Here is a 14,737-nt window from a genome sequence, read left to right as displayed (position 1 = left end):
AATGGAATGGAAATGGTCTTTAGAAAGCAAAGCCTTTCAAGTTGTTGTGTTGGAGTTAAGGCTTTGTAAGCAAAAATACAATAAAATTTTTTGCTAATAATTATATTATTGATGAAGTGTGTTTTGTAAGATACTTGTGGTAGCATGTCTGAGGGCCTGAGTTGGAATGGCTGTGAATGAAAAGGTAGCTGATCTGTCTTCAGTTTCTTTGAGTAGAGCCTCTTGCACTGAGGAGTAGAATTCTCAACTGGGAAAACTCATCCAATGTCTGTGGTCTGATCCCTTGCCAGGTTTTGGGTTGTCTTCCACACGAGCTAAGGAAAGATGAATTCCTGAGCTCTCCAAGTGTGTCAGCCTTCCTCTGGTCTGCATCTGGCTTTGTAAGCAGCTGAAGGGCTCACAGATTGGGTATCTTATAGTTGGTTTGAGACACATCTTTGAGATTTTCTAAAACTAAATCAGTATTTTTATATTCACCTGCAGCTTTAAATACCATAGTTTGTGATGTATAGCTCTGAAAACAAATATTCTTCACTGAACATTTGTGACTGAATCCTTTCTTCAGCTTTGCTGAAGTACCATGAATAATTTCAAGGTGATTATTCAGCCACTCTGATGCAGGTGTATATTCTGTTAAATGATTTTAGAACCATTTTTTCAGAGTGATTACATAGTACTTGCATGGTAATATTTTCTATCATATGGTAGAATATTTGTAGCTTTTACAGAAGCAATATGTAACTCTTGGAGATCTAGTGTGAAGACCTATTGCTTTTATTTTTACTACTTCATTGAGAACAGAATGTCCTGCATCACCACATCTCTTGATATCCTAGCTGAAATGTTCTGATGGAGAAAACTGCCACAAAATTATTGCTTCTCATAACTTTCTGGGTTATTTTAATGAGATTTTACTGCATATCTTGTTTCCTAGAGGAATGTTGAAGTCTGGAAGCTGGGGATCATGTAAATGTCAGCTCTGCAATTTGCTAGGCTGGAGAGTTAGAGTTGAAAAGCTCATCCTGTGCCTTGGGAATTGTGTGTTGCATCTCCTCATGTGCCATTATTATTCAGCTGCACTCCTTGCAAATATGCACAGGAATTAAATAGCTCATTAGGGAAAGAGAAATTTGATAGCACCTGCTATTAAAATGTGTATTTGTTTAGCTTGTTTACTGACTCCATTCTCCACATGTGGAGCATCTGCCAGGTCAGACTGGTTGGTGATTAAATGAGCAGGGCTGGTGACTGGGTCTGTATTTCATGTACCTGAAGAGTCTCACAGGGACTCAAGAGGTGGGAAGGGATGATCTTTGCACTTCTGGAAAGGGCAGTTCCATATTCCTCTCCTGCCCTGCATAGTGCCACTGGTGCTGCTTTGCTCCTATTTCACTCACTGCCTTCAGGTTTAGGAAAGGTTTTGTCAGCTCTAAAAAGAGTTTACAGATTAAAATTGGAAGTTACGGATTAAGTAGCTTGATCTGTAATTATGTGATTGCAAAATGCAGTTCATAATTAGATTGTGGATTGCATTTTGTATATGATAATCTCTTAAACTGGAAGGATTTCAAAATGTTTAAAAAGTCCTTATAAATTCTTTTGCAGAACTTCTCAGGAGTTCTCTGCTACAACTGTCCCAGGTGGAAGCAGACAAGAGACAGTTTTACTGTAGAGAAGGCAAGACTGGAACTTTAAAATATATTTTTAAAGATGCATTGCACCAAATTACCTAACAGGAGGAGTTCAGTAGCTACTATTGCCTTTAGAAATGCTACATATGATGTATTTATAGAAACACTTCAAAAAGTTTTGAAAGATTGAAAGGACAATGTCAGGCATTTTTTAAAACTCTGAAATTCCGAGATGGCCTAGACTCCAGGGCTGTAGCACCTCTGAATTTCAATGGAACCATAATGGTTTTGGTGATCCTTCTGTGACAGTTCTGCCTCTTCTATATAAAATGTATATTTATGAGTCAGGGAGACATAATGCAGTGAGATTTGCCCAGCACCCCTCATTCCCACCAGCATCAGCTTGATGTGTATTTTCTTGTTCTGACTTTTGCAGGCTTGTAGTTCTACCTCTTCATCAAGAGATCCTTTTGCCTGTTTCACTTGGGTTCTGCTTTTGCCACTGCCTCTGTGAGGTGTGGGTCAAATATATTCTATTCTAAATTTAAACATGGTGAAAATCACTTACTGCCTGTTGATGTTGTTTTTTTCTGGGTGTTGAGGATAGCACCTTGTAATGCAATTTGCTTTTTTGTAGATTTGCTCTTAATACCATTTCAAAGTTTTTAAAATTTAAGCCTCTGGATGTTGCCCTGGCCATGGTGGGTGGTCAGAGCCTCTGGATAAAGGGGAGGGAGTTGATATTTTGGTGGCTGGAAGGGTGGTGTGATGTGAAGGATGGGCCTGGGATGCTGCCTGTGGGAGGGAAGTGTTCCTGAAGGTGGGATCCACAACGGAGGTGGAAGTGCAGCCCTGCACTCGTGCACAGGGGCTTTGCGAGGTCTCAGGGTGTCCAGTTCCACGTCAGCAGGGCTCAGCTGGGAGTGTGTCTGACCCATCACAGGCTGAGCTCCAGGAATCCTCCTGGGACACCTGCAAAGCCAGCAGAGCACTCCTGCCAGCAGCAGCAGGCCAGCAGTGGCACACACACTGCTCAGCAGGGCACGGCGGCTGCTCCTCACCGAGGAGTCGTTCTCAGCATGGAGCGCCGGCCCGGTGCTGCTGCAAGGCCCAGGGAACGGCTGCGTGCTGGCTGGGCAGTCCTCACTGTAGGAAATGCTGAAGGTCACATCGATTCTGTACTCTGGCAGCATTGCTTGGACAAACTGTGGGCTCACAGAGCCAGCTGGCACCCTCAGTTTCTCCAGGGCCTGCTGGATTTCGCCTTTCCCGCACCAGCTGGAAGAGGTGTTGGCGCTTGCACACAGCGAGCTGTTGTACCAGGAGATGAGTGTGGAGCCGGGCTGCAGAGCTGTCAGCGCCATGTCTTTGGGGCTGCTGGAGTTCAGGAAGGAGGAGAGCTTCTCCAGGAACAAAGCCACCCTTTTCCTCTCCCTCAGGAAGGAGGAGAAGCTGTTCTTGGTCCGCACGGTGAAATGGTGGCAAGGTGGCTGGGGGGGCTTCAGGAGCTCGATGGTGAAGGATTGCTGGGCTGTCAGAGCGCCGGAATCCGTGGCAGACAGCACAAACTCCTGTGGGGAATGCTGGAAGTCCATCTCTAGGGGATAGCCGTGCATGGCCTGCTGGGAGGTGTTAAACTGCAGCCAGCTCTCAGCTCCCCATGGAGAGCCATCAGCTGGCAGGATCTGTAGGGATAACTGAGTGGAGTTGCCATCTTCCTTGTCATAAAATGTGTTGACAGGTATGGGCACAAAGAACAGGCAGCCAATGGTTGCTGTTAGGAATTTAATGGAATGAACAACCTTTGGAGAAGTGTTTGCTTGTCCTTTAGAGAGGAGGGAGAAAAGGGAGGAAAATAATTAGGAGGAAAAACTTGCTATTTGTTGCTGAGTGATGGCAAAGAAATCTTGTCAGCTTCAGGATTGTGGAGTGTACTGAAACTACTGTTAAAAGTCTTGTCCTTGATCACATCTTAACCTCATTTGTTAAGCATATTTAGAGATCTGTTTATTTAAAGAGCTGTAAATATCCTTAACACTGTTTTGTCTAGTCCAAAATATTAGTCAAGTCTTGTATGGCTCCTTCCCAAACAATTACATCTAATTCTAGTAACTTTTACACAGAAATACCACAACATGGTTTGTCTTCTATTTCCAACATTAATAATGGATTTTTTGGGGGAGGATTTTATGAGAGTATGGATGCTGGGATGGGATTGCTGTAAGTTCTTCAGGTCTGCCTGCTTTGAAGAGTTCCAGAGAATTTGGGAGCAAACACCAGGTAAGCTGGAGGATGATAAAGTGTGGGGACAAATTTGAAAGGAAATCTCCTCTCTGTGACTGTCAGGTGAAGTTTGCTACCAGGCTCAGAGTGAAGGATCACGACACACAGTTCCTGCAGCTTGTGACAAAAATCGTTCTCTGTTCCCACCATTTCTGGATCTTGTGTACTTGTGCTTCCTGCTTTATGGTGAGGAGTAGTAAAGTCATGCCATTATTATCCCCTCCTTGTATATTACCTCATGTAAATATTAGGGAGGGCTGGATTCAGGACAGGAATATTTTGATTGTGACAGTCTGAGGACTGCATGGGTTCTAGTACAGGAAGCCAGAGACACATTGCAGGGTGGATGAAAATGTTGATGGCGCCTGTGTTCAGAAGCAAGAACAGAAAAGTAAACTTGTTTTTACCTTGGGTAACAGTTTTCAGCTCTTGTGAAGCAGAAAATGGAGGAAGAATCCATTCACTTTCCACAAACTGTACTCTTTCAGAGGAGGGAAACAGCTGGGTGCTTGGCTCCAGGTGTGATGGCAGCAGTGTCTCACCCACCTCTGTGACAGTGAGATCATTACAGTTTAAGGTGAAAGACCATTTATATCTATGTAAAAGGAATCTTATGTCAATAATGTGTTACAGGGTTGGGAATAGTATTTGAATGCTTTTATGGCATGTGGTTGAAGACCATTGCCAGTTTCTGTCAGCACAGGAAGGACCATGGGAAGCAGACTGGAGTTCAACCTCCCCTTTAAAAAGTGAGAGAATGGAAGTGGCTTCTATATCTGAAGAATAAAGTTGTTGGGTTTTTTTTAATATTTCTACATGGCATGTGCTTGGATAAGTGCTAATAACAGAAATGTGCTAGGGCTATATTGTCCATCTGAGGGCTTTGACAGATCACAGAATTACAGAATGGCCTGGGTTGAAAGGGATGTCAAAGATCATCCAGGTCCAACCCTCTGCCATGGGCAGGGACACCTTCCACTACCCCAGGTTGCTCAGAGCCCTGTCCAACCTGGCCTTGGACACTGCCAGGAATCCAGGGACAGCCCCAGCTGCTCTGGGCACCCTGTGCCAGGGCATCCCCACCTTCACAGGGAAGAATTTCTTCATAATACCCAATCTAAACCTTCTTTTTCTCAGTTTGAAGCCATTCCCCCTTGTCCTGTCATACCCAACATGTTTTATCCCAATGATGCCTGCTGGGACATCTGATTGCAAACCTAAATACCTCAGACTGCAGTCTGTGGTACAGGCTTTGGGTACAGACTTAATGTAGGTCTAATAAACTTTTACAAATAAGATAGCTCCAAGAGGCATTAACAAGGCTCTGAATCCTGCACTTTGTAACAGTTTAAAATATATCATGTGTACATTTTTACAGATTTAATGTAAGACATAATCCCACAAATTTACCCAACTGGCACTACAAACAAACCATCTCTATTGTTAGTATACACTTAAGCCTGAGTCACAGATTCAGGCAGTTGGAAGAGAAGGCAGACTAAAAAGTGTGTCTGGCCTAATTCTTTACTCCAAAAGAGTACTACTTCTGTGTCTCTTTTGATAAATATTTATTGTTCAGTTCTTAAAAATCCTCCACAATGTTCTTCAAGCATCTTTTCTAATGCTTTATTATCCTTACTGTGAGAAAGTTTATCTAATGTCTAATTTAAATCATCTTAACTGCACTTGAAGGTCATTAGCACTGTGTTAGTTCCCAGGGGATTCTGAGAATGCATCTTTCATCTTTTAAGCAAAATATTTTACAAACCCATGTATTTGCTCAGTGTTCTAGACTAATAATTTTAGTTTGACATGTTTTCTAGACCTCTGACTAACCTTGTATTCCTTTGGAGCTTTTTTAAAGGTCCCCATCTTTCCTTAGATAGGCTGGTCAAAGCTGGGCCTGATCATTCAGGTTGGCTGTTATCTGCTCCCAGCTAAGCAAAAAAAATTGCATTCCCTTATTGGGAAGACTGCTGTTGGCACATGCCTAATGCAGGGAAGTTGTGCTTTTGCACAAGAAACTGTATAGAACTATTCTGGCAGGAAAGAGGACAAAAGGAAAGTCAAACCTTAAACATACCTGGTATGCTGCTGCCCAGGTGAGAAGTGTCATTAAATAAAGTCACCAGAGGTGCTTCTACAGCATCTGGCTTGATGCCTGAGATGTTGTGTGACTCCAGGGAAGGCTCAGTGACACTTGGCAAAATCCCACTTGTTCCCAGGTCTTTGTGCGTAAGCAATTCCTCTGTGCCCCTGGGTAAAATCCTCGTGGGCTGTGGCTCTGTTCTGAGCATGCTGCTGCTGTAAGGAGGAGGGAATGTTGCTCTGGATAACCTGGGCATGTGAAAGGCAGAAAAGTCTTCTGGCACAGTAAGAACTGAAGTGGTGTCAGGGTGGGACAGAGTGATCAGACTTGGCTCAAGAGGTGCTTCAGCTTTACCAGGGACAGTGCTGGTTGATGTGTGAGGAAAGCTGGCTGAGGCTTCAGCACTGAAAATCAATTTGGAACAGAGGGTCTGTGCTTCTCTCTGGGCCACAGAAGAAGCTCTGCTTTTCCCTCCAGCAAATGAAAAGCCACTGGGCTGTGGGATAGTCATAGAAGGTTTAGACTGAGGTTCACAGCCATTAGTGAACACTTGGCTCAGGCTGCTGCTTGCTAGGACAGCTGGGAATGTGTCCTTGATGGGAGATGTGAAGCTAGACAAAGCTGTGGCCCTTACTGAAGCTTCTTGGACTACTGAAGGGAGTATGTCCAGCACTGATGCTTCTGGACAGAGGGATGCATCAGAAAGCTTTTCAGGTTCTGGAAAGTGACTTTTTACCTCATTGCTGTAATCTGGCACTTCTGATACTGACATTGCTCCAGGCAAAAATGGGTGTAATTCTGTCTTGGGAGAAAACGCCGCTGCTGAGCTGTGAGGCCACTCCTGAAGAGCGTTTATCACCCATGGCCTGGAGAGCTGCTCTGTGCCTGAAGTGATGTCCTGTAGGAGATGGTGTGTGGGTATCTCTGATTTACTGGAAAGGAAATAGGAGCCTGCCTCAGGCACGTGAGGCTCTGACAGCAAGGATGTACCAGAAACTCCAGCCGGCAGCACTCCCAGTTCAGAGAGGAGAAGCCTCGTTTCAGTCATCAGTGAAGGTGAAAGATATGGGAAATGAGGGTCTGCAAACATAGTGGATGCTGTGGGCTTAGTTGGCATGTCCTGTGCTGAGTCCATTCCTAAGGTGACCAAGGTTTCTTGACTTGCAAGGTGGATATTGTTCTGCATCTTGTAACTTGCCATGGTTATACTTTCTGCACAGAAAGTTGATAAGCTCTTAGTAGCTGTGAGTGATAGCACAAGCGGTGTGAGTAACTGGCTTGGCACAGGAAGGAACAAAGGCCTGGAAGCCTCTGCTGCAGCTGGTCTCTGGGTAATTCTAGTTGGTTTTAATGCAGGTGTTGGGGTGACCATTAACTGCCTGCGGTGTAGTCTTGGAGACTTCCTTTCAAACTCCCCTGTGCTGAGTATTCTCCAGCCTGCAATTTCATAGCCCAGCAGCCGTGAGAGGCGGTGTGAGTTCACGTTGCGCTGCAGGACCTGGCTGAACTCGGGGAGCAGGGCAGAGGCCCGGCAGGTGAGGGGCCAGGAGAGCCCCAGGTGGCTGCTGGCGGGCTGGGTGTGCGCGCTGCGCTCGGCCAGGACCCGCCAGCCCCCGGGGCGGGGATGGCGATGCTGCAGCAGCGTCAGCGCGGAGCTGTCCCGGCGCAGGAACTCCGCCATCCTCCGCACCACCCGCAGGCGCTCCCGGGCTCCCAGGGCTGCTGCCCCAGCACTGAGGATGATTTCTGCAACAGTGATGGCAGCTTCCTTCCCACACCTGGTATGGAAAGGCCAGAATTAGAGTAGTTAACAGTACACCCCTCTCCATTTTTGTGAAGATCCCTGTTTGAATTTAGTCAACAATTGCTCAAAATTTTAGCTCTTAATCCAAATCTTCCTCCTCCTGAATATATGTGTCACAGACATCTTTTATGAAAAATCCTTTCCTTGGGATTTTTCCTCCTGAGAAGCTGAGAGGCCTCAGGAACAAAATGTAAACAATGATTTTCTGCTGCTGTGGAATGCAACAGGTGGATCTGTGATTGGTCTCGTGTGGTTCATTCTAATTAATGGCCAATCACAGTCAGCTGGCTTGGACTCTGTCCGAGCCACAAGCTTTTGTTATCATTCTTTCTTTTTCTATTCTTAGCTAGCCTTCTGATAAAATCCTTTCTTCTATTCTTTTAGTATAGTTTTAATGTAATATATATCATAAAATGATAAATCAAGCCTTCTGAAACATGGAGTCAGATCCTCATCTCTTCCCTCATCCTAAGACCCCTGTGAACACAGTCACATATATGAATGATTTCCATCCCACCAACTTCACTGATTGCTAAGTTTGATCCTACTGCTTGTGCAGAACACAGCAGCATGGGCTGAATTTCCAAACACTGTCCTCATTATGGAAGTAATTAATTTCAGAGATATTCCCAGTCTGTTACACACCAAATGGAGGTACTTTACTAAGAAAGTACCATCAGCAGTAACAAACAGTGTCTTGTGGAGGAAATTTGGAGCCTCTCTGGGAGCCTGCTTCTCTCCCTGCCCACAGAAGAGTTGGGAACTGGAGCAGTGAGGCTGGATGCCCCCTGCACAATGGAGAATTGTGTCCCTGTGCTGCTGGGCTTGCAGCCTTCATGCCCATGTTTGCTGTGCACTGTTGCTCTGGGACAACAAAACCCCCTGCTTTTATATTCAACATGTGCTTGTTCAGTACTTTGTGGGGTTTTGTTTTGGTTTTGGTTCCTTGATGTCACATTTCCACAGCAGGAAAAACCCCACCCTGTGTCAATTACGGAGCACCCATCTCTTTTTCTTTAAAATCGTTTTTCCCTCCCCTCACTGATTAGAGCAGAAGCCACGGAGGCCAGCAGTACTCACTGGTAGCTGTTTGGCATGTGCTTCAAGCTCTGCATTTCCAAGGACAAACTGCTGTTCTGCACGTGGATGGTGAAATTTGCAGCAGCCCTCAGCATTTCCTGGGCAGGCAGCCCCTCAGAGGCAGCAAGGCTGAGCAGGTACTCTCCTCCCTCCCCTGCCATTGGCAGCCCTTGCAGCGTGTTTGCTTCGGGGTCGAATTCCAACCACTTTGGCAAATCTGCACCACTGGCTAAAGAGACCTTCTCCATAAGAGGATGGCAGAGAAACAGAATTAGTGATAGGAAATGGTGTTACTACTCCAGTTTTGCATACTGTATGCTCTAGCTGAACAGAAGTTCAGAAACAGCCACAACTGATCCATTAAAATATCTTAGAAACCACAGTACCTTGGCTTTTCAAGTAGTGCTTGTTTTGGATGTTTTTTAGCATAATGGCAACATTTTTTGTCCATTTCCAAGACCCTGCATTCTTTAGACTACTGGTAGATAAACCACAGGTGTGGTTTGTTGTAGGTTGTTTATTTGCTGAGTAGGGAACTGCACCATTGGCAGTGAATGATGGTGAGATTTTTGCAATCAGTCCTACCTGTTTCTAATACATCTGAAGCGCTTCCTGGAAAGAGATTTTTAGCGAGCTCATTTTAAACATAAAGTGAATGTCTTTGCTGCAGGATTGCACCAGGAAAGGTACTGAATAGCATTACCTTGTACTGAGTTTTCATTCCCTGAAAGGCAAACGCTGGCACTGGATAATAGAATATTTTTCCCATGTGAGCAGTTGCATCTGGGATTATTCCTTGCAGGCTCTTTGTTTCTTCCCACCTGTGATTCAATCCCTTGGCATCCTCGGCAGGGGAGCTCACACAGCCAGCCAGCAGTGCAAAGAGAAGGGGGAGCAGGGGCAGCGCCCTGAGCCCTGGGAGCACAGGGGAGCCCGAGGCAGGAGGGCTGTGCTGGCTGTGCCCGGGGTCCCTGCAGGCATCTTCCATCCTCCTCCAGTGCTGCTGCCAGCCGGGTGCTGCTACTGGAGCTGTAGGGGAGAGAAAAACCCAAACCCACAGGCAGGTGCTCATTAGAGCATCCAGCCCCATCTCCCAGGCAGGCAGAACACTGCCAAATGTCTGAGGCCTCTCATTGCATTGGTTAAAGCCCTGCAGGTCTCCTGGGGTCACAGTGACATTTGGGGCGGGCTCTGGGCTTTCAGTACTCACCATCACTCCTCTGTTCAGATGAAGGATTTCCATGAGCAAACAACAGGTAGCACGAAGCTGGTTCATGATGTTTTTGACCCAGTTGCCTTCAGTCTCACTGTAGTTCCCATCTCTGTTTCTGTTGTGATAAAAGCCCACTCAGAGGTGAAATGCTACACCAGGGCCCCATCAGGGGAGCCTCCAACATATGGCACAGGGCAGAGGCAGGTGAGCAGTGCAGTAACCTGACCTGCTGGGATTTTGTGGTGTAGTGGTACCTAAGGGAAAGGTGAGTATGGCAAATGGCATTGATCACAGGGACAAAGGGAGGCTGAGACTCACTGTCCTCACTTTCCTCACTGTCCTTTCCTCTGCAGCATCAGGGGCTGGAATTTGATTTGCTACGTTCAATGCTGCTTCTTCAAGTGTGGATAAAAGCAGAAATAAGGGCTCTCATAAATCTGTGAGTGGCTTCCAGCTTTTACATGAGCACTGCATATAATATGCTTGGTCTGTCCTGCTTAGGACAGCTTTATTTGAAAGCATACAAGAGGAAAATAACATTTACTGGCTCAAATGACAGAACTGAGAAAGCATGGATGACGTTTTGGAGCCAGATGACTGAAGCAGCAGGGCAGGGCAGGGAGTGCTCCTTTCTTGGTACAGCTCTGACAGCAGGTTGGCTTGAAAACCACAGCCTGCTTTGCTTTGGCCCTACAAATCCAGTGGCCATTTATCAAGGAATCAGGTTGTGCTCTGCTGGTTTTTAACAAGTATTTTCTTTCTTCTGTTTGTGGATGTGTTTGCAGTAATTGACAAGCTTTCTGTCGTGCTCCATGGCACAGATCCCTTCCATTTTAGCCACAAGTGGAGCATGCTTTGGATAGAGAAGTGGAGCATGCTTTGGACAAGAAGTGGTGATGCAAATTTTACATAAATTGTGTGATATCTGCCAAAAGACAATGGTTTGCTAGAGCCTGCATTGTGTTTCTTTACTCTGGAAAAAACAGAAACCCACTTTCCCTGCTGCTAGGTGTGCAGTGCTTGATGCCATTGTCTGCTTTTGGCCAGAGATGAATCTTTATCCAGCAAGCCTGTTTCCCTTGCAACCATGATTGGCTCTGAATAAATCAAAAGTTTGTGCTCCTTTGATAATGCTCAGCTGTGCTGAGGAACAAGTTGCTACATTCACCTCTCCATTTTTCACTGTCAACGTCTCCTGTGCTCCTTTCTCCTGCAATCCATGAAAACAATGACAAGTCCTCGTTCACCCCTTATTAAATAAAAGGGAATAGATGGTGGGGCAGAAGTTCAAGTTGGAGATGAAGACTTTTATTTAGGGAATATCATTCTTTTGCAAGGGAATGGGTGCTTGACAGCTGACTAATCCCTGCAAATGAATTTGCCTCCTGAGAGCTGAGTAAATATTGCCGTGTAACCATGCATGAATCATCAGTGTGCTCTGAAATGATGGGAATACTCTGAGATCCATTGGGTGCTGTGAGCTGACAGCAGTCCAAAACACCTCTGCAAGGGCAACATCCGCCCAGTTCAGGGTTCCAAAGCCTATGGACACACCTTTGCTTCAGGTGAGGGAATGTCAATAAGTGTTTCACCTGTTTGGGTCCTGTCCCTCCTTAGTAACATTTGTCCATTTGCTTTGACAGCAGCAGACATTGTGTATTTACTCTGCAGTGCCAGGTGAGGCTGAATATTTTCACACTGCTTGCTGTTGTGATGTTCTGGGTATAAACTTACTGAAATCTCACATGAATGTGCAAGGGTCTAAAATAATTAGATTTTTAAAATTTCTCTGGAGTCTCCCTGTTGCATAGGGAGTAATCCTCACTGTTGTATAATTACTGAGCTCATAATGAATTGTTCTTGCTAAATTGCAACAGAGGCATGTGGCAGTCTGTTGGGTAAATGCCTTTTGATAAAAACAAAAATGAGAGAGTGGGAGAGAGACTTCATAGAGGAGCACGTAGTAACAGGACTGGGGGAATGGCTTCAAGCTGCAAAGGGATGGGTTTAGATTGGATATGAGGAAGAAATTCTTCCCTGTGAGGGTGGTGAGGCCGTGGCACAGGGTGCCCAGAGAAGCTGTGGGTGCCCCTGTATCCCTGGCAGTGTCCAAGGCCAGGCTGGATGGGGCTCTGAGCAAGCTGGGCTTGTTTGGGGTGTTTTTTGAAAGGTGTCCCTGCCATGGCAGGGGTTTGGAACTGGGTGAACTTGAAGGTCCCTTCCAAGCCAGGCCATCTTATGATTCTCTGAAACTATCTCAAATGTCACTCTCTGACTAAATACAGGGAAACCTGGGAACAAATGTGGCTAGTCTCTCCCACACAGAACCAAGAAATATCAAAAGTTTTATGGAATAACTTCATTCTCATGTGATTTCATGACCAGAGTGCAGAGATAAAGGTGGGCAACTGAATCAAACAGGATCTTTTTGGGGCGCCTGTAAGTACTTGTAAAGACAAAAATAACTTGCTTATTTTGCTTCACTTCTAGCTTTAGACACTTTTTCCTATAACCATGTGCTGCATTCACACAAACATGATTCTGAAACCAGGGGCAGAAACACCCCTTAATCCTTATCTGAAACACCAAAGGACACAGCTGAAGGATACACTATCTTCTGCCTTCTTTTTGAGTGATCTTGTAAAATGGAAATTGTGACTGTCTTGTTTCCCTGTGCTGCCCTAAGGCACTCTCTTGTCGCTCCTTCCTAGAGGAAATGGGGAACAAATGTCCAATACTTCTCTGTCCATGTTTAGCAAGCCTGCTTGGCAGGGTTTGGGGTCTCCTGCAACATCCCAAGTAGCCTAGAATGGTTCTGCTTTACAGCCTGTAACACTAAAGGAATGTGGTTTTTTTATGATGTTGTTTTTTGTATCTATTAAATCCCCAGCACCTGGAATCAAGTAATCGCTTGGCAATTTTAACTTCCTTTCAAGTGTCTTTGGTATTCCAGCCCCCTTGTCTGCTGCAAAGGAAGCCTCGATCTTTTCCCAGTGGTCCCAGCAAACCCAGCAGGCAGAGGGTGATTTCAGAGCAGTGTTTTGGTGGCCTGATTCATTACTTTTGCAATGCCTGAAGTTGGCAGTGCTGGCAGCCCTGGAAGCCATGTGTTGGTAACTTGCCAGGCAGTTCCAGAATGGATTGTGTGGACATAACAGGAAGCCTGGTGGTAGCACATGTTCTGCTGAATTGTCCAGTACGAGTTTTTCACCTTTGACTTCCATTAAATTCCAGGAAAAGCCTCCTGTGTTGGAGTTGCCTAGAAACCTGTGGAGATATGCCTGCAAATTGGTTGTTGGTGCATTGAGTCTCATGCAAAATGTGGGAGATGTTTTTGCTTGGGCTGCTGCAATTAACACATGGCCTGTTTCTGGAAGGCAGAATCCTGGAAACTGGGTGCTGGGAAAGACAGAAATTAATATGGTGGGAGAATGGAGCCTGAATGTTACAACCTGTGTGTCACAACCATGGCACTCCTGTGTTGCCAAATGTGAATTAATTAGAAAGTCAGGGTTTTGGTATCTGGGATAAGTGTCAGGAAAAGCATTGAGTTTTTCAAAATAATGATGCACTCCCTCCCTACTCCCAATTTTATTAATTTTAATCATGGTAGTGTTTTATCTTCAAGTGGCCACCTCAGGTTTTATTTCTTTTTCTCTTATTTTAAAACAAATGGGAGAAAGAGTGGAAAAGACAAAGGAACAACATCTGAGGGAAAGCTGCTTCTTAAACCTTGTCTTTACTTGCTTCTATTTCTCATTCTGCTTAGCAGTGGGAAAGTATTTTCACTTCCCACCCCACTTCCCTCCCAAAGCCTCATGTTTCCTCTGAGAAATTGCCTACGTGGGAAAGTTTTAAACATGAAAGTCAAGGGATGATTTTCTACCAAGGTTAAATTTTGTTTTAACTACTCATGTGAACACTCTTGTTTTGCTACAAGCTTTTTTTCCCCTCCCAAATTATGGTTTTCTTTTCCCCTTTTAAGCTCAGTTTATGACACTGCAAACTGATTAAACTGAGCTGGAAAAGGTTGTACTAAAAGGAGTCAGGGACTTACAGAGTTACAGCTACATATCTAGGAGATAAAGCTTTCCTGCTCAGACAAGCCCTCACTATTTCATCTTAGCTATTTGTTGGGTTTTTTCCCTGGGGAGATATAAAAAGTGAAAAGAAATAATTTACTTCAATGATTTCACTTTCCAAAGCACCATCTTTTTGTCTTCCATTTCAGCTTCTTTGAAAATGAGGAAAATGGGTTAAATTCAAAATGTCATTTTTCGTTTTCCTAACGAAAGATCTGCTTTTCACAAACTTTGAAGTAATGTTAAATTTTGGCCTTTCCAAATTTATTAGTCAGTTAATCCCTTCAAGGGAAAGATCACTAGGTTGACCAGAATAAAGATGCTCTGTTGTAGGAAGGCTTTGTTTGTAACACTGTGCTCTGTGGGAGGGAGATGGCAGAAGATGCTAGAGCTGCTCATAAAGCAGGACTTTTGCCTGTACATCTGTTAAACTCATTGTGAGACCTGCAAACCTTCAAAACCTCATTAAAACTGCATCTCTCTCCAGCTGTTAATACCAACATGGGCTGTCACTTCCAAAGGGATTCTATCAGCTGATACCACTCTGGGCTGTCC

The sequence above is a fragment of the Melospiza georgiana genome, chromosome 4 (assembly GCF_028018845.1).
Source record: "Melospiza georgiana isolate bMelGeo1 chromosome 4, bMelGeo1.pri, whole genome shotgun sequence".
Classification (NCBI taxonomy): domain Eukaryota; kingdom Metazoa; phylum Chordata; class Aves; order Passeriformes; family Passerellidae; genus Melospiza; species Melospiza georgiana.
The sequence above is the reverse complement of the archived record's forward strand: the minus strand, read 5'-3'. Positions refer to the sequence as shown.